The sequence below is a fragment of the Myxocyprinus asiaticus genome, chromosome 17 (assembly GCF_019703515.2).
Source record: "Myxocyprinus asiaticus isolate MX2 ecotype Aquarium Trade chromosome 17, UBuf_Myxa_2, whole genome shotgun sequence".
Classification (NCBI taxonomy): Eukaryota; Metazoa; Chordata; class Actinopteri; order Cypriniformes; family Catostomidae; genus Myxocyprinus; species Myxocyprinus asiaticus.
Window position 1 is genome coordinate 17,787,233 of NC_059360.1, and position 22,915 is coordinate 17,810,147.

The following is a 22,915-nucleotide window of genomic DNA, read 5'->3' on the forward strand; positions in this document are numbered from 1 at the left end:
GAAAATGGTGGGCAAGGATGTCCAACTGCAGTTGGATCACAATGGGCAGATAGTAATGGGTAAATTAATTTATCTTTATTTTTATTTTTTCTCAATTGTTTAACATTGAATAGTCATCAATATTATTCATGTAATTTAAATTTTTAAATTTATTGTACTAAAGGCACAGCTGCACAGCCACTCACTGAAGCAGATGAAACAACACAACCCAGTGAGTGATGGGAATCAAAGCAGAAAGAAATAATGCCTATGGAACCATATGGAACTGCTTTATGTTGGGGAATATTTATTGATAACTTCCTGTTTTCCACTACCTCTTTTTTCATGTCAAGAGTTGGGAAATAATTTCTTTCACTTGTGATTGTACACTACTTTCCTAACTGTTTACAGCTCAAGTTATATGAAGACAGTAAAAATTATTTTATTGCCACACTAATATGGATCTTCTCCTCAGACTGTCCTAGCTCATCTGACCTAGTTCCAGATGTAACAACAAGCCAGACAAATAAGCAAGCAAGCAGGAGGATATGGACTGTTGACCATCTCCCAGCACAACAGAATTTGGTGATGTATACATATTGCAGTCATTTTGATAAATATTTTCTCTGGATTACTGTTCATGTTTGTATGTTTTAATGAATTATTTCACAGTTTGTGAATTTCCCTTTTCCAGCTGGCTTATGTATTGGATAGAGCCAAAGATCCAAATGAGGATTTATTTCAACTGAACCCAACCCAAACATTAACCAGAAGCGACTTTTGGTCTTAGGCCTTTGATGAGTTAGAGGCAATGGTAATTGTCCATTTCCATGCATTACTCTGCTACTGATGTAGGATTGATGTGAATGCATCAGCTTTCATTAATATCCTTCCATTTTTTTTAACAGATTGCTAATCAATGCTTCGAACTCATAGCTGCACTTGCAGCTTCACAGGTCAGTTTGGTTGTTACTGTTGTGTTTGGTAATACATAATAAAATGGTTATGAAAAATGTATAATGACACAAACTGTACTATTTGTTTCTATCTTTTCAGGGCAAAGATGTCTTTGCTGTCAACAGTTATGTGGTGGTGACCTGGTTGCCACCATTTGACAATGATCAGCAGATTTGTTGATGCAATGTGTAGAATTGGGGTGTGAGATGGATTTGTATGTTAAGTTTGTATTTTTTTCACCATGTGCTGTTTTTCTTTTTTCTTTTTAGCCTGTCATGCATATTGTACTATGTCCCCCGTAATGGAATGTCCCTTCTTTTGTAAACTTGTACTTTTTGGTTGTTATGCCCATAATTACACAAGTGTGCATTGTGGTCTCTCAATTGGTCCAATTCCTAATGTCATGTTCTTTTACAGATCCTCAAGCCAAAGTCAAGGGAAATTTTATTTCTAGACACCATGAACCCTTTACTTTGGGCATGGGAGCTACATACAGATTTTCAGGTTTTGCTTTCAGGATAGCAAGTTCTGGAGTTTCCAGTTCTACTGTTCTGCATTCATTCGAATAATATGCATGTGTTTGGAGTTCATTCTAACACAAATCACTGTCTGCACCCTTATGTAAACCAACTTGTTTTACCCTGTGATAATCATTTTCTTTATTACTTTTTAAATGAACAGGCTACAAATAAATTTTTTTTTCTTTTTTTTTTTTTTTTTTTTTACAGGTGTGAAGAGTGACGGAACAGTACTTTCATTCGACTCCAAAAACCCACATGGTTTTGGAGATTGCCGTTACCTTAACGTTTTCAGGTTTTGCATGGTTCCATTCAGTTTAAACTTGATGGGCAAACTCCAGGCTTTTGATATATCGGTTTGTTTTCATTCTTATATTTTGACCTGAAAAACCTTGCTGTGCACTCTCTTGCCAGTGCCATTAATTGATAAATTCACTGTTAAGAAATATAAGCCAGCTACACACTTCGGTCTTGGATAACTGGAGTTTGTCCCCCATTATGACATGAATGGCAGTTCTGTTTGAGACCATACTTTTATGTTTCAGCCAGTTCTGGTTTATGTTTCCAGTATTGGTATTTGTATAATTCAGCCATACAGTAAAACCAAACCACTGGCTGTAACACAAGGAGGGGTAGTTCTGTTTTAAACCCTAACATTTTTTTTATTACAATACGATCAACTTTGTTTTTTACTTACATGTGACTGCTCATGAAGATATATTGTTATATAATATTGAAATGTATTGTATTATTGTTTTATTATAGAAACTTGGCGATTCAAATTTCACCTGGCCATTGGACCATGTCTTCACTGACAGATTGTGAGGTACAGCTTTTTAACTTCTTTGCATGTAAACCTTTATTATCTGCAGTGGAGTGTCTCCATTGAAACCTGTACAGTTCACTATATACTGTATGTAGGGTATATCGTCTTATTCCACTCTTAATTAACAGGATGCACCAACTCAGCTGGGAGGTACTGACTGTGGGATATTCATGTTGATGTTAAGTGGTCTTATAATTGCTATACCATTGTCTCTGTGTGTGCTAAACACTGCATTTGTTAATATAACATAAGAGTTTTAATTTTGTTTTTCAGTACACCCTCTATGTGACCCTTGTGAAGCCCTTTGATTTTGCTGCAGTGAATTTGTATCAATTTACGGTTAATTGTTGAGCAAAAAGGACTGTGAGAACACAATAAAAATGTTATGATTAAGATTTTCAGTTGCCATCTTTTATCAGCCTGACATGCCTGTAATCAGGAGATGGTGTCCTCTGGCAAGTTATGATATTGATAACTATACTTTGGATGAAAATCTCCATTATGTGCATTCCCAGTATGCAGGTAATTTGTAATAAATCTAAAATAATGCACACTGGAAAAACATTGTACTGTTTGTCACTTTTTCTTCAAAGTCAAGTCCCACAGCCAATCACCCAAGAAACAAACCTACCAGAGCCAGATGTCATTGAGGTCACCCCACCTGAGCCAGACGTCATGGAGGTCACCCCACCTGAACCAGATGTCATGGAGGTCACCCATCTGAGCCAGACATCATGGAGGTCACCCCACCTGAATCAGATGTCATGGAGGTCACCCATTTGAGCCAGACGTCATGGAGGTCACTCCAACAACGAGAATCCATGTATGTACAGGGAATGTTTACGTATTGCTTGACTGTTGTTTGTTTATGTATTTACCTTTACTGTTTCATAAAGGTGTTTATGATCAGCATTTGACTAATAACTAATGCATTCATTTATCTTGCTTGAAGTGGAGACCCTAAGTGTACATTTAAAAGGACCAAACAGAAGACAAAAACAGCAGACAGGTGTGATAAAAAAAAAATGTAACACACCTGCGAGGGCAACTCAGTTCCCAAATTTACCTATAAAAACAAAGGGAAGATTAGGTAACCTAGGTCAAACTTTATTACATGAATTAATCACATATGATTGAGATGAATTCACAAATAGCCTACATCTTAATGCGGTGGAAAAAAAGAAGGCAGGGGTGCACAGATAGTCTAGTCATGCTGTTTGTCACAGAAACGATGCTGACCATGCTGAAAAATCATGAAATCATGAAAAATATTAGAGAAAGGATGTAGGTCCATACAGCAGTCTTGCTCATGTGATATTGCTTTATTACTGCAGATTTGAATTGAGTTGTTCTTTTTGGTTCCACAGAGGAAACTCATGTGGGTTTGAAATAACATGAATGTGAGTAAAATTCTCCAACAAGTCCACAAAGCTTTGAAAAAGCAACAAACTTTTTTGTGTTTGCATTTTCTGTGAGATTTGAAAAATAAAGAATCTTTATTTAGCCCATTTGCTCTTATTCCGTTTTAATGTCATCAATACAAATTGCTGAACCCAACGTATCATTTTGTTTTCTTTATTTAGAAAGGAACAGAAAATGGAAAAACCTCATAATCATGGCATAGTTTGTGATGAAGTCAGATGATGTCAGAGTTTGCTGGGATCAAACATTCCAAGACCGGACAAATGACGATAGAGCAGAACGCAGGTGTCTTGAGATACGTTTTTGTCCATTTAAGTTAAAAAACTTCTTTAAAAAATGTGGCGCTTCTAAACAAGATGCTGAAAAAACAGTGAGACGTGGCACAATAGTCAAAGATGTTCATCTGGTGCATGTTTACATAGAAAAAAAATAAATAAATTATAAAACAGCATGGATGGATGCAAAAGTGTGTTCTGTGTTAACAGACCCTAAAGTTGGCTGTTGGATTTAGAATGCTGGAAACCTGTCATTTTCACACTGCCCCAACAAACATCAACAACGTTAACACACTAATCCAACAAAACACAACAACCATTAGAATTTGATGTTTGTTGGTGTTTGATGGGGCAGTGTGAACTAGTCTTAAAGGGATAATTCACCCAAAAATGAAAACTCTCATCATTTACTCACCCTCATTCCATCCCAGATGTGTATGACTTTCTTTCTTCTGCTGAACACAAACTAAGATTTTTAGAAAAATATTTCAGCTCTGCAGGCCCATACAATGCAAGTAAATGGTGACCAGAATTGTGAAGGTCCAAAAAGCGTAAAAAGGCAGCATAAATGTATTCCACGTGACTCCAGTGGTTTAATTCATGTCTTCAGAAGTGATATTATAGGTGTGGGTGAGAAACAGATTAATATTTAAGTCTTTTTTTTTTTTAAGTCCACTTTCACTTTCTTCTTCTTTTTGTTTTTGGTGATTCATATTCTTTGTGCATATCGCCACCTACTGGGCAGGGAGTAGAATGTATAGTAAAAAAGGAATTAAATATTGATCTTTTGATTACAGACTTTGGGATCTAGGCAAATCTAAGCACAGTTTGTGACTAATTAGATCTCTTTTTAAATCTTAGAGGTTTACATGTGAGATAACTAGATTCTTCTTTCTCAGGAGAAACATCTGAAAAGCAGGGGACTTAAGCTGAAGCCTCCATTTAAACTCATTGCTGGCTAGGAGAAGCAACAGAGATATTAAAGAGATCTCATATTTGATTTTTCTTCCCTATGTGGGAAATCAAAGTAACAGGAACACTCACAGGTATACTGTTGCATTTAATGACATCACTACTTTCTAAAGTAGCTCTCTTTTCATCTTTTCCGTTTCTCTTTCCTTCTTCAGCTGTGCTGTTCCTCTGTCCTTCTCATTTATGTTGTTCATCAACCCTTCATTGTGGGGGGTGCAAGGTCAGGGCGCAGAGAAAAAGAGCTTTTCGGGGGGAGGAAGGGTTCAATGTGTGCTTGGCCCCCTCAGGATCAAAGCTGCACTCCCATTGTACAACAAGTCCAATAGAGACCATTGAACAGAACAGTGAAAAGAAATGGAGTTGACCCCTGCTGGCTAACTGACAGCTTCCTTTATGTGTGTGTGTTCACATGCATAAGGAAACTGCATAGACCTACATTAAATTACATTACTCATTGCATTACACTGCATTTTTTGTGTCTTTTGAAAGAAACTTTTTGCTTCACAGTGCTGGTATTAAAGTTTCACATGAAAGGATTGGTTGTTCCATGATCCTTGGAGGAATGAAGAAATAATACTCTCATATCTCCACTATCTTCCTCTCACTCCCCCTCTTTCCTCAGGTGTGTTAAAAACATCACACATGAGTCAGAGATCTGCAAGTGACATTCACATTCAAAAGCTTCCTTTATACGCAGGCCTGCAGCCATGCACACTCACAACTGAGCTGCACTGACAGACAGCTGCTGAGAGTTTACTGAGAAGAGCACACTAATGCAGTACCAAGGAAAGTGGGCAGTGCCGACATACAATGGCATTTACTTTGTTTATGTCTAAAGGATGAGCTTTGAGGTTAATGTATAACACATGAATGAAAAAAAGGGTAATTAGTCAAATAGTTTTCGTTTATTAGTGGTGTTTGCTGAGGCAAACGTCACTATTGCTATTGCTCTTACTCAGGGTTAAAGGAATAGTTCACCCAAAAAGGAAAATTCTGTCATTGTTTACTCATCTTAATGTCATTCTAAACTGATATGACCTTTTTTCTTCTGTGGAAAACAAAAGGTGAATTTTTTTAAAGTCTTCACAGGGTTTATTTGTCATGTAATTCAAGTGAATAGTGCACAACAGTCAGGTTCCAGAACTAAAAATACCATTCATTTTTTCCATAGACAAATTGATTTTCAACGATAACTTAAAAACATTTAAAGATAGACCTACCGTAAGCGCTGAGTTTGTTCATTGATGGTATATGCTTCCATTGAAGCCATCAGTCTGTGCTATTTCAACTTTATTGTTTAAAAATCACATTTGATTGCAGAATTCCTGGTGAACTACATTACCCATGGTCCACCAGAGAAAGACCCACCAATCAGAGAACAGCGACCAACAAAGCCGGCAAAACTAATCTTACTCCCCTGATGCACTGTGAATGATGCAATCGAGTAGGACTCCCTTCACCCTTACTACTCATATAATTGTATATATTGGAATATTTAACAATAAACAAAATGCTTCGTGGGATTGCAGTTAGTGCCCTCATAAAAGACGGTAAGTACACAATCTTGGACCTTTGTCTTTTTGTCAGATTCTCAAATACTTTTTTGTCTAAAAACAAAGTTTGTGATGTTATGATTCACCTGAGAGCTGGTTGGTTTCTTTCATGACTTACAACTCTTTTATGGAGAATTTTATTAAAAGCAAAGCAAAAAATGAATAGGAAAAATACTTCTGGAACCCAGACTGCTAGATTAGGGATGCCACGGTGTGAGTTTTATATGGTTATATTACCATTTGAGAAAAAAAAAAAAAAAACGCGGTTAACCGGTTTTACGATTATTTGCACATTTTCCGATTATGCAACAGCACTGAGGCAAAAAGTCACATCAAACCACAACTGAACATGCTCTTGGGGATATATGGAAGCTTAGCGCAGCCCTAGGAAAACTGATAAATACACAACAAATAAATAGGAGGTATGTAATAAGAGATGCTCCAACACAGGGCACAGAATAATGCACTTCAGTGTAACCTGAGTGCTTGGAGTCACTTCAAAAGTGTATAAGTAAGATTATTGTGGGTACATGAAGTTCATGGCATCCAACAAGCACACTAAGCGTTAAAGACCCAAACACCTCATCCACCGTGACCTCTCCAGATTGCCAGCCAACTTAACCTGTGGTTCACAGATGGTCCTATCTGACCCTCACACTCTCTGAACCACACTCATCACTTTAGCTGTTATCAGACGTGCTCCATCACACATCTACACTTCTCCTCGACCTCATTCTCATGTCAGCACACACCCTGGAGCACTATCCTGCTCAGTCCTGCCTCGATGTCTATTCCTCCCTCCCCCGCATTCCAATACACACTGATACTAAGACTTTCTTCAGATCTGATTACCACTTTGAAAGGCATAGTTCACACAAAAAATTAAAGTTTGTCATCATGTCATTCCAAATGCGTATGCCTTTCTTTCTTCTGTGGAATACAAAAAGAGCAATTTGTAAAAATCTTCAAACGTCTTTTGACCATACACTCACCGAGCACTTTATTAGGAACACCTGTACACCTAATTATTCATGCGATTATCTAATCAGCCAATCATGTGGGAGCAGTGCAATGCATAAAATCATGCAGATATGGGTCAGGAGCTTCAATTAATGTTCACATCAACCATCAGAATAGGGAAAAATTTTATCTTAGTGATTTCGACTGTGGCATGATTGTTAATGCCAGAAGGGCTGGTTTGAGTATTTCTGTTACTGCTGATCTCCTGGGATTTTCACACACAACAGTCTCTAAAGTTTACTCAGAATGGTGCCAAAAAAAAAAAAACATCCAGTGAGCAGCAGTAATGTGGACAGAAACACCTTGTTGATGAGAAAGGTCAACGAAGAATGGCCAGACTGGTTTGAGCTGACAGAAAGGCTACAGTAACTCAGATAACCGCTCTGTACAATTGTAGAGAGCAGAATAGCATCTCAGAATACACAACACGTTAAATCTTGAGGTGGCTGGGCTACAACAGCAGAAGACCATGTTGGGAACTTTATTAGGAACATATTGTTCCTAATAAAGTGCTCAGTGAGTGTATATGAAAGTGAATAGTGACTCCGAGCTGTCAAGTTCATTTTTAAAACACAGTAAAGGTAGTCAATGTGATTCATGCATTTTCCAAGTCTTCTGAAGTAATACGATCACTTTGTGTGATGAACAGACTGAAATTAAACTCGTTATTCCTGTATAAAATGTGCTAATAAAATGTGGTGACATCAGTAACATCAAACCACATTGGTTCTTGTGCATCTCATAATCAAACTTCATGTCCAAACCTTCTGAAATCATACGATCACTTTGTGTGATGGCATATAAGTCATACAACCAAAATTTTAGTTATTTGCTCTTAAAATAAACCAAATCATTCATCCCCCCAAATCATTTAACTCCATGAACAGTGAAGAAATCAAATATGGCGGCATGTAAATAACATCAAACCCCGTTGGCTCGTCATAACATAATGATGTTTGGTCAGGAGCTTTGAAAACGGAAAAGGCTTAAGCTGCTTAATTATAGACAAGAAAATGCTTGACAGAAGTAGTATTTATTAAAAGTGATGATTGATATAAATTTGTTTCTTCCTGGTTGTTGAATTAAAGCAGTTTTCATTTTATGCATAGCCTATTAGAGGCCATTCACACCGAACAAGTTTTTGTGTCTGTCCGCGCTGTTTTTCAATTGTTTTCCTATGTAAACAAGCTCTAGGTGGACCTCTTTTACTGTTGCGCAGCGTCTTGCACAGGAGCCCTGCTGAAAAAAATCCTGTATTTACAGCTAGAATGGCATGTCTTTGGTTGGTAGAAAGTTGGCAACCCTAACAATATGGTCACCCTTTATTAAATAATAATAATAATAAATTTAAAAAAATAATAATCCTTTGTGTTCCACAGAAGAAAAAAAGTCTTACATGTTTTACATTGGGGTGAGTAAATAATGACAGAATTATCATTTTGGGTAAACTATTCCTTTAAAATATCAAGTCTATATCAAGGCTAGTTTGTGAATGCTAATACTAATGTGTTAGATTAAGCCCTGCTGAATATTTGAAGTAGCATAAACTGAAGAAATGTCTGGGGGCAAAGTTCAAGTGTGTGAGTGTGTGTGTTCAAATGGCTTGTAATTTGTTTTACTTGTTGTTCATTTATAGAAACTAGTTAATATACAACTGTAAACTCAGCAGTGTAATGCAGGGTATTGACAGTAGTTGGCAGTGTGTGACGTTTCCTTGCAGAAAAAACAACATGCAGTCCAGGCCAAAAGCAGCTGATCATTACAGTTTACAGTAAGTGAGAGGAAAATTGTTACTTAGGGGAAAATAAAATAGCAAAAAGTTCATAAGAAAACCACATAAAAGGCTAAAGAAAAATGTAACTGTCAGGCTTTAACTTTTCTGTTCATATCAACCTACTCAATGTTCCATATTGCATATTTATATTGTTTACCCATAAAATCCTCTGTTGTACATGCGTTTATGATGTGGTATTTCTGCAGCTATTTGTCTTTAGCTCTCCAGGACACTGTTTGTAAAAAATAACGCACTGGAGAGATACACATGGCGATGTCACAGCTGACATTCTCATAGAAAAGACAACATCAAAAAGGAGATAGTGGAGAACAAATGGAGACCTTTGCCTCCTATTCCTTATAAGAAAAATACCTCAGTAATCTCACATTTGTTCCATTATGACTCAGTACACTTGGCATTGCATCAGGAAGCTGTCCTTCTACATGACCTAGTTGAAACCTTTCTACAATAACGGCAATTCTAAAATTGGCTATGGTGTTTAACCCCGCCCTTTTAGGCGCGAAGCTGTCCAGTATAAAAGCGGGCAAACACCATTCCTCTGAATTAATCTCAGTGATTCATCTCTCGTCTAGAAGCCTTCTACTACTTCGCCGTCAACATACATGAGCCAGCGGGTGGAATCTTCACGGCAACGAGAAGACTCTCCGCTCCCCTGCAGGTTCCGGAGAACATTTACTCCACCTTGCCGCTTGATGCTTTGCTGGTGAATGGGCTGCTTCAGCATCCTGATTCCCCGCAGCACTTCGGCGGGAGTTTTGTATCCTTATAAGATATTGTTGATATTGTGTGTGTATGTATGTATATATATATATATATATATAAAATTAAAAGAGTGTTTGCATAAGTGTTCCTTATGCGAGGGACACATTCCGCCATCAGATCAGCATGAGAGCTGCATTCACTGTCTGAGAGACAGCTCTCATAGAGACAGACTGCCCTCACTGTGAGGGCATGAGTCTCAAGATGCTTCAATCACGAATTGCCCTCGTTCCGAGAGAAGATTCAGCCTCCCACCCGCTTCTTCTGTGACTCCCGAGGGATCACACGAGGAGGCACGGCGGGGCCGCGATGTCGAGCAGGATGAATTTGATGTGGACCTCATGCCAGTACATGCCCTGCAAGCCCTTCAATCTCCATATACTGCATCTATGCCAAGACTTTATGTGCGTGATGTTGGGCCTCATGTATTCAGATAGAAGACAAAGGCTGCCGAACACAGTCGTAAGCCCGACTGAGGCCTACCCACACACAAAATCATAAATCTTACTGATAAAAACCGCGCCAAATTCAAACAAAGGGGGTCCAAAACAGACTACAAATCCCATGAAGCCTTGCTCACTAAAGGATCGAACTCTCAACTCCTATTGGATGAGGCACACGACAGAATGCCCCTCAATCATGATGTCATCGGGAGTAGAAATACCTCTGAGATCCATCTGGGCATGGCTTCCAGCAACTTTGCTTGCCTTGTGTAGACGCAACTCATCGCTGCTCTCAGGTGTAGCCTCATGGCACAAGGAAGTAATGTACAACTTGAAACTGTGGCCATACAATCTCGCTGGACGAGTTGAGATTACTCTGTGTTCCACCGAACACTCTAACGGATCCGAAGGAGACCGCTGAGCAATCCGCATCTTCATCCATTTGCCTACAGAAGTGAAGAAAGAAGTTTTCTCTTCCCTCTTCAACCAAGTCGACGTCACTGATTTCTCTGCCAGCCTGCCGAGAATCAGCAGCCATACCGCTCACCGACAGAGCAAGGAAACGGCCTCCTGTCATCACCCAAGCCTCGAGGAAACGAGTCGGAGTCAAATGACGGATGAACACACATTCTACCTGTGTCCTCATGCGATTCAAGTAAGAGGTTTACGTCTGGGCAGAGATAGAATATTATAGTGTGTTATTATTGTGTATCAAGGTTATTGCTTGTACAGTTTATGGACCACCGAGTCCGCTCATTGCTGCTAATAATACTCAAGGTATTACTGTAATGTGCTGTAGTCCAACCACATTGGACTGTTGTGTATTTCCGCCATCGCGGGTGAGACCGGCACACTGAGTTTATCCATTAAAGAACCAAAGACCGTGGGACAGTTTACAAGCCGTCCACTGCGTCTCTGAGTGATAAACTAACAGCTGCTTTCTCTCCCACGATCGCGAAACCGGCTTTGGTGCTGCCACTTTATTCTCTCTCTCTCTTGTACTAACTACACACACACAACCCCTCACAAACATTCTTGCACACACTTTTGGCTAGTAGATAACTTCGTGATAAAGCTCAGCTTTGTCCCTAAGTTACTGTACAAGCAGAGACACGCAGTAAACAGGCAGACGCCATTAACCGGCTTCTCTCCGCCCACATTCGCGGCCATATTCTCTGGCCGGAAATCTCGCATGACGTACTCTCCACGAGAGTCACGTCCGCCATTTTGTGCGCGTCACTCCTTACACACACACACACACACCCATTCACACACACACACACACACACACACACACACACACACATACCTTCCTCTCATGTGTTATAGGCTTATTTTGGTTACCATATCTAATCATGTCACTGTTTAGTTTGTAGTTGTAAGTCGGAAATTTATTGACTGCATTGTATTGATTATTATTTGATATTATTGCATAAATAAACTTTGTTATATTTCAAAGAGAAGTGTTTTGGTTTGTTTTGCATACACCAGTGTCAAATGCTGGCAGGGGATGTCAGTGCTCGGATTCAAGCCTTCATTGTTTTGAATGTCGATTTTCTTAAGAGAACAATCTAATATTGAGACTGTTATACTGTCTGGTTATTAGTCCCTGATTCCAGGGTGGTGCCTTGGCGATATTAATCCTTATTAATATTCTATTTATTTTGATAATTGATAATTATATTTGAAGATTGTTGAATTTGAAGGATCAATAAGCTAGTGTTAATTCTAATCAATGTTCCATTGATTTTAATAATTAATGATTATCTTTGATAATAATTAATATTCTATTGAATTTGATGGTTATCTTTGATTGTTGATGTGAAGGATTAAAAGAGCTAACATTGATTCAAATCAATGTTCTATTGATTTTAATAATTGATAATTATCTTTTTTTTCTTTTTTTTTTTTTGGATTTTTCCCCTTTTTCTCCCAATTTGGAATGGCCAATTCCCAATGTGCTTTTAAGTCCTCGTGGTCACGTAGTGATTCGCCTCAGTCTGGGTGGCGGAGGACGAATCCCAGTTACCTCTGTGTCTGAGATCGTCAACCCGCGCATCTTATCACGCGGCTTGTTGAGCGCATTGCCACGGAGACATAGCGCGTGTGGAGGCTTCACGCCATCCACCTCACGCCATCCACGCTCATCTTACCACGCGCCCCACCGAGAACGAACCACATTATAGCGATCACGAGGAGGGTACCCCATGTGACTCTACCCTCCCTAGCAACCGGGCCAATTTGGTTGCTTAGGAGACCTGGCTGGAGTCACTCAGCATGCCCTGGGATTTAAACTAGTGAATTCCAGGGGTGGTAGCCAGCGTCTTTACCACTGAGCTACCCAGGCCCCCATTGATAATTATCTTTGATAATTATTAATTATTGCTAATAACCAAACCCGCATCTGAACATAGCGCACTACATATACTGGTGTGCTGTATGAGGATTTAATGAGTTAGATTCTATTATTTAATTTAAATATTAATAACTAAAAAAAAATTATTAATTATTTCTGATAGTAACACTGATCTAAACAACCAGTAGAACCTACAGTGACGAGCTCCTCTGCAGGAGTGCACAACCTCATCACATTTGGTGGTTCTGATGCTGGGGATATGCTGCATTTGGCGATGTGTCTTGCTGCATTTGGCGAGTGGTCAATGGAGGACGTTGCTTTTCATTTTGTACGCTGGCCACCTCGCTTCACCGGTGCTTTGGTCCGACTACAGGATGTGCCAGGGTTGTGCGCAGAGATTCACAGACTCCTTGCAAAAAACATGATAGAGACTGCCCCAGACTGTAACACATACAGCGCGATTTACAGCCGTTATTTCCTCGTTCTGGAGAAGGACAGCGGGCTTCGACCCATTCTAGTTCGGAGATGCTTGAATCGCACGCTCGCGACACGCTCATTTAAAATGTTAACTCAGAAACAAATCTTATCGCACATCCGTCCTCAGAACTAGTTTGCATCAATAGATCTGAAGGACTATGTACCTCATGTACTTCATGTACCAATTGCACCACATTACAGGCGGCTTTTTAGATTCGCGTTCAAGGGAACTGCGTATCAATTTAAAGTCCTTAATTTCAGCCTGTCTCTGGTTCCCCGCACGTTCATGAAATGTATCGATGTGGCACTCGCCACATTGAAAATGAATGGTGTGTGTGTTTTGAATTGCCTCAGCGATTGGTTATTACTAGCCAGTCAGAGGCACTACTGAGCGAACACAGATACTTATGGAAAATCTTGTAATGTCAACTGGGCAAAAAGCACACTTTTTCCCAGCCAGTAAATCTCCTTCTTATGAGTTCATCTCGACTCCATGAGCATGCGTGTGCAGCTCATGAACGAGCATGTACAGACCATTCTTCGGCATCTGTCTCAGTTCAAACTGGAAAAACATTACCACTGAAGTCATTTCAGAGAATGCAGCTGTCATATCATTAGGTCTGTTACACATGAGACCTCTCCAGTACTGACTCAAGCGATGTTCCACATTGCGCCTGGAGCCTCGGGCACATGCGCATCACGGTGACTTGCCGCTGTCTGGCTGCTCTAGCACCATGGACAGCACCAGCCTTCTACCAACAGGGTGTTATGCTTGGTCAAATTTTCAGAAGGAAAGTGCTGACCACAGATGCATCCAACACAGGTGTGTGATGGATGCCTGACTTTCGACACCTGGACAGGTGTAAAACCGGCATGGCATGTTAACCGCCTAGAGCTACTGGTTGTCTTTTAAGCTTTGAGAGCTTTTCGTTCCGAATCACCACTATCTAATTTGTTTGGACAACACAACAGTAGTAGTGAATATAAGTTTCCGGGACGCACTGGCCCACCTATGGCTGGCAAAACACAAGTATGCGTTTCCCCCGGTGTGCCTCCTTCATTCTGTCATCAGCAAAGTCCAAGTGAACATGGAAACAGTTCTGTTAATTGCACTGAAATGGCCCAATCAGTCCTAGTTTCTGGAGATGGTAGAAATACTAGATGGGCCTCCATGGGAAATACAGCTGAAGAGAGACCTCCTCTCTCAAACACAATGCACGATTTGGCATCCCCAACCAGAGCTGTGAAGCCTATACGTGTGGCCTTTGACTGGAGCACAGCAAACGAGCCAGAATTGGCTCAGTCGGTTATGAACACCATTTTACAGGCTAGAGCACTGTCCACGAGACGCCTTTACACACTGAAATGAAATGTGTTCACTAATTGGTGCTTTTCACATGGCAAAGACCCAGCGAACTGCCCCATACCTGAAATTCGTATATTTCTTTAAGAGCGATTGGACGCAGGGCTACAGTTCCAACTCGAGACCTAACTTTGGTCCTAAAATTGCTTGCAGGGCCTCCCTTTGAGCCTCTGGACTATGTTGAATTGCGTGTGATTTCTCTTAAGACCGCATTACTGCTGGCTTTGGCCTCAGTAAAACGGGTTGGTGATTTCCAAGCACTGTCAGTTGACATTTCATGTCTGGAGTTTGGTCCGAAACTTTCAAAAACCACAGTCAAACCCAGAAAAGGCTATGTGCCTAAGGTTCTAACCACACCCTTCAGAGGGAAGGTGGTTCACCTTCAAGCCTTTTTCCCTCCTCCATTTAATTCGGATGAAGAACAGTTCACAGGCACTTACAAATAAACTTCCTTCCCGACTGGGTTCATGAAGGGGTTAATTCATACTATATGACTATAGTTCATATATCCATTCTGAGTGTTCCCCTCCTGGCCCACCATGAGGGTCATTCACTTGTGGCATACTCATGTCGGTCGCCATCCTGCGGGACTGCAGCATCATGTTTCCTCTCTGGAAGGTTATGTCGTGTAGTGCCGCATAATGGGACTCTGTTCCCTCTAGTGTCAGCTTACTGATGCAATATCAAGTGTACTGAGTTGTAAGGGACTGAGACATTGCGTAAGCTGGCCGCACTACAGACTCAGAGTTCTTTGAGGTGTAAGCGATGCGCTCTCGTCCCTCAGTCAGAAAATTCAGAGGAATGGTGTTTGCGCTCCCGCTTTTAGCTTTACGCCTAAAAAGGCGGGGCTTAAACACCATAGCCAATTTTAGAATTGCCGTTATTGTAGAAAGGTTTCAACTAGGTCATGTAGAAGGACACTCCCCATAGTGTCAGCTTCCTGATGCAATGACTCGTTCCCTTCGTCTCAGGGAACCGAGGTTACATACATAACCGAGACGTTTCCTTTACCCTTTCAGAAGAGATCTCAACAAATTATCATCAAATTCTCCAAAAAAAAAAAAAAAGACATTATATAGGCTTTGCTATCCACATTCATTTCATAGCTCTTTACTTTAACTGTATGTCAACAATTGTAAAATTTTCTCTATTTCTCCTAATGAATTTTTTTTATTCTGTTGTAAACTAAGACACATAGACAATAGCAATATACAAATAATTTATTTGTGAATCAGATATGATGTACTCAGACTACTTAATGTAGTTATACTATAATGCGTATCATCAGATTCTTGTGTAAGAGGAGAGAGACAATCATCGTGACTAAACCAGTGGATGCGCGTGTGCACACACACACACACACACACACACACACACACATACACAAACATAAACAATGGATGAAAGGCAGCGAGCCAGGTCACTGTGAAGTATGACTGATGAGTTTGTGGTGTCTCCATCAGCACCCCTCCCTCTGAGCAACCACTCCCCACCCTGACCTTTGACCTCTGTGAGCACACACTGTCATCACCACCTGTACTGCAATGTCTAAACACAGGGGTCAGGAACCCAGTTTCAACACACTCAAGAAGACAGTCACCAAACTCAGCATGAATCGTACGTGTGTTGGGGGAGTGAGTGTGTGAGTGAGTACACATGGAGTTGCACATGACAACATAGTCATATATTTGCTCACTTCTGCTTTTCATCAGTATTTTACTTCTCTTGACTGACACAGGCAAAGTCCTTTTTATACAGTACACACAAACACACACACATGCAGGCACACACACACACACACACACACACACACACACTTCTGCTAAATTTGACCACATTATAAAACACAACCATAAATGCTGAGCAAGTTGGATGCATCTGTGGAGTGCTGGTGGTAATGAACTGATGTGTTTTTCAACTATAATGTGACCATGCCTATAATAATTTTACAATTATTTATCCAAAGTTATCTAAAGGTACACTATGGAGGATTTAATTTTCATTAGAAATCCACAAAATACCACTATTGAGCCAGTACATAAAAATATGTGTCTAAAACTATGTTCTTGTCATACACCGAGTCACTACAGTAAGCCTTACAATAAGGATTTTACATTCAGAGCTTTTGGGTGCAATCTGACAGGGAATTTCAGATTTACGTCATTCGTCCTGGCGTGTTTACATCATGTCCGTAAACACAGAAAAGAAGGTCCGTCGGCAGATATGCTACTTACCTGCTAAGACGACATATTTTACAAATATATATATATATATATATATATATATATATATATATATATATATATATATATATATATATATATATTGTAGGACATTCTTCTTACTTTCAGTTACTCTTGATGTAGCTAGTCAGATCTAGAAGATGCATTCACAATGACAGCAATTAAATCGCTTTAAGGCACAGTACAGTTGGTTGCTAATGTCTTGCTATTCTTGCTATTATTGCTATTCGGTCTTACATCAAACTATAACATATTCCAGATAATGTCAACTTGTTATTTTGCACACCATTGAACCTTTATTAATGGGAATGCCATAGGACTTTCTGAAACCAAATTCCTCCAGAGCTGTTGGGGGCAGCAGAGAGGCTAATACTGTCATTTCACTAATGTGTAGTATGAGGAATTAAACCATAAACATACAATTAATTAGCACACCTTCAAAACTTTTCAGTACATTATCACAGTTTTTTCTAACATTGCTCATATTGAACCATATGACTTACAAGCATGTTTAAAAGCTTCATTTACTGTATTTTTTTGGTTTGTTTGTTTGTTTGTAATTATTCACTGGAGCTACAGGTAAAAAAAAAAAAACACAAAATGAGAAGATGTAGAATTCAGAAGTTTCGTTCTGATTCATATAGTCCTGGAGCGCATTGAGGTAAACGTACTTGCCGTGATGTCCATAAGGGGCTTGAGCTCTGAGATCCCCGACCCTGGACTTATCTGACTAAAGCAAGATACAGAAAGATAATTTTGAAATAATTGGTATAAGCATTAAGAAATATAAAGGTGTAGATGGGGAAGTCGAAGGATGCTGGAAGAATCTGGTGCAAGGGAAGTAGCTGCTTATATCCTAGGTATGTCTGGCAAGCCTAGATGAACAAGCTCCTCCTGAACGTACATTTGGAACTTCATTCCCAACCAGAAGTTCAGTCACAAATTCAACAGCTGAAGCCTCTACATCTGCCATTATGAGCCCTGTGGTACCTTCACAGGCCCTGAACATCCCCTCGATGCCTCCATAAATACATTATATCCTCATAGTCCAGAGCACACACAAATAGTTCCCCCTCTCTCTTTCTCTATCTCTCTCCCTGTGCTCTATCCCCTCCTAGGTGCCTTTCCACAAATCATACACAAATGTTTATGGTTTTTCCACAAATTACACAAATAAAAGGAGCCAGCCAGGAGACGGGAGGAAGGTGCTGAAGAGAGACATTTGGACGTGGTACAAACAGGGGCAGCAGGCCAAGAGGCTTTGCTTAAAGTAAGTATTCGACACTCCCACAAGTAAAACAGCTCAGGCAGATGGAATACATTGCCCAGAACAGTCTATGAAAAACAGAAAGAGAAGTGACAAGATTATTGCTAAAAAATTTAATTGTCTTAAAAAATGATGACCAGAGACCAGACCTCTCTTGAAATTATGATTAAAACAGAGGGTTATCACAGTTTTTTAATTTAACATCCAGCTTATAATACTAAAGCACCAAGTGCAAAGCTTATAAAAAATGTACATACTTCTGTACTATTAAACAGCATTTTGTATTAAAAGTTGTGTGCAAAGTGTGTTCACACTGAAAAATGCAATGAGACTTAATGTACTTCGAGTACCTAGATGCTATACTTGTTAAACTGACAAAAATTTAAGTGTGGAATGTTGGACAGTTTATGAACTCAGTGGTCGCAGCTGTCCCTACGTAGCAAAAGGGGAGTGGTTACCTGGCTACAATGGTGGACATGGCAACTACCAAAAGGCTTTCTCTAGAAGGTAAAGTCTCATTTGCTGTTACTAAGTTTAGAGTTAGGGTGAAAATTAGGGGTATGATTAAGGTAAGGGTTAGTTTTAGGTTTAGGTTTAGGGGTAGGTGTAGGGATTCTGTGGGACTCCAAATAAACACAATAAACACTGTGTGTGAACATCGTATGCAATTCTCGCAAGACATTGGGCAGCTGGATGATTACCTTCTAGACACGACCCTACCAAAACGTCTGTGGAGAGGACAGCACCTTACAAATGTTATTTGAATGATTCACAATAACCCCACGTTGTCTGTATTTATACATAATTTGAGGCACAGTGTTGGACTTAGGTTGGCTGATGTGCTAAAGCTAGCGGCACTGACACATCACTCATATTTGAAATGTCATTTTCCTCATCTAAAAAATTGTGAAAGCTTCTGTGTGGTAAAAAAAAAGTAAATGCTCCTTTCTGAAACAAGTTTCCCTATTTGAGACAATACTACCCCTCTAAAATTCCAACATTAGATAGCTGAGTACATAGTTTATAGCATAAGTACACAGTAGCTGTGTCTTAAATGACAAATTAGTCACCATACATTCTAGTATTAGAAATTTTTAAAAGGTATTATCATCTCAAATGGAACACTGGCATTTTTTACGGTGAAGGGAAGCATTCACTGTTTTTCAGCTGAAAGAAGTGACGTTTCAAACCCATATGCCGTGCTGCCGTTAGCTTTAGTGCTTTAGCCAACCTCAGTCCAACAGTTAAATCTCAAATAATGTAAATATTAACACAATGTGGGGTTTTTGGAAAGCATTTAATGAACATTCGCAAGTTGCTGTCTTCACAGAAATGTCAGTAGTTGCTACATTTACTATTACTTAAAAATGTTTTGTCAGGCCAGCGTTGCAGCCAGGTAACCTGTTTTATTTTTTGTTGTTTTTTTGTTTTGTTTTTTCATTTGAAGTACATCATCCAGGTACTCGTGGTGCTCTTCTTCTCATTGCATTTTTCAGTGGGAACACACTGCTCACACTACTTACACCGCAAATTGCCGTAGAATAATGCAGAAGTATGCGACTTAGGACACAGCTAGTGTACAGTTCATCATTTGACAAACAACTTCAATTATATTAGTTTGGATGCAAAATTACAGAAAGCTCAGGCTCAGACAATAAAAAATATCCACTGATAGAAGTTATTGTCTATTTCAGCTGGTGTTTTAAGTCTTGTTCTAATTATTCATCAGAGCCTTCCTCTACATACTGTAGGTCTTAATGAGAAGTGGGTCAATGATGTGATACTATTTTTTTTTTTCAGCTCTATTCAATTATTATATATAAAAAAATACATTAATTCATAAAAATGCATTTCACACACACACACACACACACACAAATTTTTACTTGAATACTCCTCTTTTATGATGAGCATATTTTCAGTTTCTAAGTTTAATGTCATTTCGATATTTTTTCTGGGGCTTAAAGTAAAAAAAGTAATGTGGTGTAAGCGTCCAAAAAAGAAAAGGAAAAAAAAGCTGAAATTATTAAAAAAAGAAATGTTGGCATGAGAAGTGCAGTATAATCTTGAAAACAATTTTGTTTTAAAATATGATTAATATTTGAAAACCTTAGTCCACCAAATCAGTCATGTGATGTAACCAACATTTAGGTAGCCATGTTGTTGTTTCTGTTGACTTAAACCATAAAATAGATAAGAACACCTTTAGTAGTGTTCTTACCATAGTGTGAAGTGTCAAAAAAAATATCCAATATTTTGACATTTTTATGAAAAGGCATATTTTGTTCAGAACATTTGGTGTAACCCTGACAAAACCTTTTGATATTCTTGACTCAAAAATGCATCAGATTTGTACAAATATTTTTTACCTTGAAAAATGTGTTTGAATTTTTTTTGTAGTTGTGTACACTCTCAAATATTCAAAGTGCAAGGAAAATACTTTAATACATTTGATGGTTACACCACATGACATTTTAGAAGTCATTAAATCTTTATGTATATATATATATATATATGCAATATAAAATGCAATATATGTTTTTCAAACAGGTATTTAGTCAAATTGGACACATAGATTACATTTCTTTGAACTTGACATGTTTTAAACTAGATTCTAAATTTTAACACCTCGGACAAGCTTATTTGTCAATAACTCATGCCAAGTGACACATTATTCTGGGACTTTCAGCTGCTTCAGCACAACCACCAAAAACTGGTTAAAAAACATGGTAGTCGTTCTGGTGATTCCAACACTTTCAATGCAAACAATCGCACATCTGACTATTTCTGAATCTTCTAAACTCTGCTTGTGTGCTGCGTTTCTCAAAGTTTGCTTGAGCCCAGTCATGGATGAAAACGTCTCGGTTACTGTCGTAACCTCCGTTCCCTGATGGAGGAAATGAGATGTTGTGTCGATGTAGTGACACTAGGGGTCGATCTTGAGAGCCCGAGACACCTTCAGATCTTTGAGAATAGGCCAATGAGAATTGGCGAGTAGAATTTGCATGCCACTCCCCCCGACATACGGGTATAAAAGGGAGGCTGGAATGCGGATTCATTCAGGTTTTTGCACTGAGGAGCCGAGACAAGGTCCCGCCATTACAGCAGTGTAGTTCAGCCTGTGGCAAGAGGGACACAACATCTCGTTCCCTCCATCAGGGAATGGAGGTTAAGACAGTAACCGAGACGTTCCCCTTCTGTCACTCACTTGACGTTGTGTCGATGTAGTGACACTAGGGGTCCCTATACGAAACGCTACAATGGCTGAACTGTGTTACGTGCTTAAATGGCTGAACTTCGCCAGCCGTGGCCTTTTCTCTCTAAGTTTTTCACTCCACAGAAAATTTGAATCGGCTGGGGCCTTTAAATGCTCATAAAATGCACCGGGGAAGGCGTTCTTTTCCGTTCCTATTCTTTCAGGGGGAAAAGACCCCGCGGAGGCCACACCCTACCCTGAAGGGGAGGGTAAAAAAGTGGTGAATACGTCATATGGGCCTAAGGCTGCACATGGAAGAGATGCGGCGGTAGGTCCTGCCCTTCGTAGGGGAGGAGCTCTACAAACACAGCGACCAGGGCAGAGAGGGCTCTGCCAAGGGAGAAGCGGGTCTACCGAAAAAGAGAGACCGTACCGCGGAAGATACAGGAGGTTACCAAGGTAACCGAGACCTATGGAGCACTTACCCCAGTACAGGGCACGTTAGCACACGTTCTGGGTCCGACTTTGAATTCCTCCGCTGAATTCATGAGCCAGAGGGCTAAGAGGAAGGACATCCAGGGTTCACAGGTCGTGAACACGCATGGGAGAGAAGAGCGCATGGCTTCACCTCGTGGAGGGGAAAGGCGCTAAACACAAGCGGTACACCCGGCCAGCTGCCCCACATAACGAAACTTACCTGTTCGTACCTGAAAGAACATGGGACGAAACCGGCTCAACCCGGAGATTGTAAAATCTTGCGAAGGTATTGGGTGTTGCCCAGCCCGCTGCTCTACAGATGTCTTCTAGAGAGGTACCATTGTCCAGTGCCCACGAGGATGCCACACTCCTTGTGGAGTGTGCTTGAACCCACAAGCGGGTGGGCACGGACTGGGTCTGGTAAGCCAAAGCGATAGCGTCCACGATCCAGTGGGCAAGCCTCTGTCTGCGTTCCCTTTCCGCTGTTCGCCGAAGCAGACAAAGAGCTGCTCAGAGCGTCTAAAGCTCTGCGTGCGATCCAAGTAGATGCGCAAAGCACGCACCGGACACAGCAACTATAAGGCTGGGTCTGCCTTTCTGGGGGCAGCGCTTGTAGGCTCACCACCTGATCCCTAAAAGGGGTGATGGGAACCTTGGGCACATAGCCCTGTCGGGGTCTCAGGATCACGTGAGAGTCTTCCGGACCGAACTCTAGGCACTCTTCGCTGACAGAGAACGTTTGCAGCTCCTGACCCTCTTGATGGAAGTGAGCGTGGTCAGGAAGGCGGTCTTCAATGATACAGCCTTTAACTCGACTGACTCTAGGGGCTCAAACGGGGCTCTCCGTAGGCCTAAAAGGACCACAGAGAGGTCCCATGAGGAAGAGAGGCGCGGCCTAGGAGGGTTCAACCTCCTGGCGCCTGTCAGGAACCTGATGATAAGCTTGTGCTTACCGAGAGACTTACCTTCAACAGCATTGTGGTGTGCTGCTATAGCAGATACATAGACCTTGAGAGT

The 22,915-nt window shown here is 40.3% G+C and overlaps 1 long non-coding RNA gene across 10 annotated transcripts; it reads left to right on the plus strand.

Moving 5' to 3' along the window:
- Nucleotides 1–398: 398 nt before the first annotated feature.
- On the plus strand, nt 399–11,915 carry LOC127455052 (uncharacterized). 10 transcript variants are annotated; one of them, XR_007899625.1, is made up of 7 exons: nt 399–793; nt 888–935; nt 1,036–3,103; nt 3,648–3,680; nt 3,864–3,987; nt 4,877–6,499; nt 9,890–11,915. It is a non-coding gene; the product is annotated as an uncharacterized LOC127455052 (long non-coding RNA). The 10 variants fall into 10 exon arrangements; XR_007899629.1 differs by having other exon boundaries at nt 1,036–1,749; nt 2,220–2,280; nt 2,409–3,987; XR_007899624.1 differs by having other exon boundaries at nt 1,036–3,987; nt 9,890–10,074; nt 10,197–11,915.
- Nucleotides 11,916–22,915: the final 11,000 nt, after the last annotated feature.